A 304-nucleotide genomic window follows, 5' to 3' on the forward strand; every position below is an offset into this window, starting at 1 on the left:
ATATATTAGACCGCTGGGTCTAAGGCTGAGGAAATGGTTAATAAAAAAGGAAAAATGATAGACAAAAAAATAAAAGAGAAAGGAAAAAATAAGAATAACATACGAGTATACCAACATAGACGGCATGATTTCAGGACTAAACAATAAAACGACTATCTGGCAGTAGAGAAACCAGACATAACGGGAATTGTGGAGACGAAATTAAAAAATTCTCTACCTCCAAACACTGTGGGACAAGGCCTATACAGAAAGGAAACATAATAGACAGAAAATAAATAAATAAATAGAGTTTGGAAAAAGTAAA

This window comes from Oratosquilla oratoria, chromosome 2, assembly GCF_046742065.1.
Source record: "Oratosquilla oratoria isolate Oo_2021 chromosome 2, ASM4674206v1, whole genome shotgun sequence".
In the NCBI taxonomy this organism is placed as follows: Eukaryota; Metazoa; Arthropoda; class Malacostraca; order Stomatopoda; family Squillidae; genus Oratosquilla; species Oratosquilla oratoria.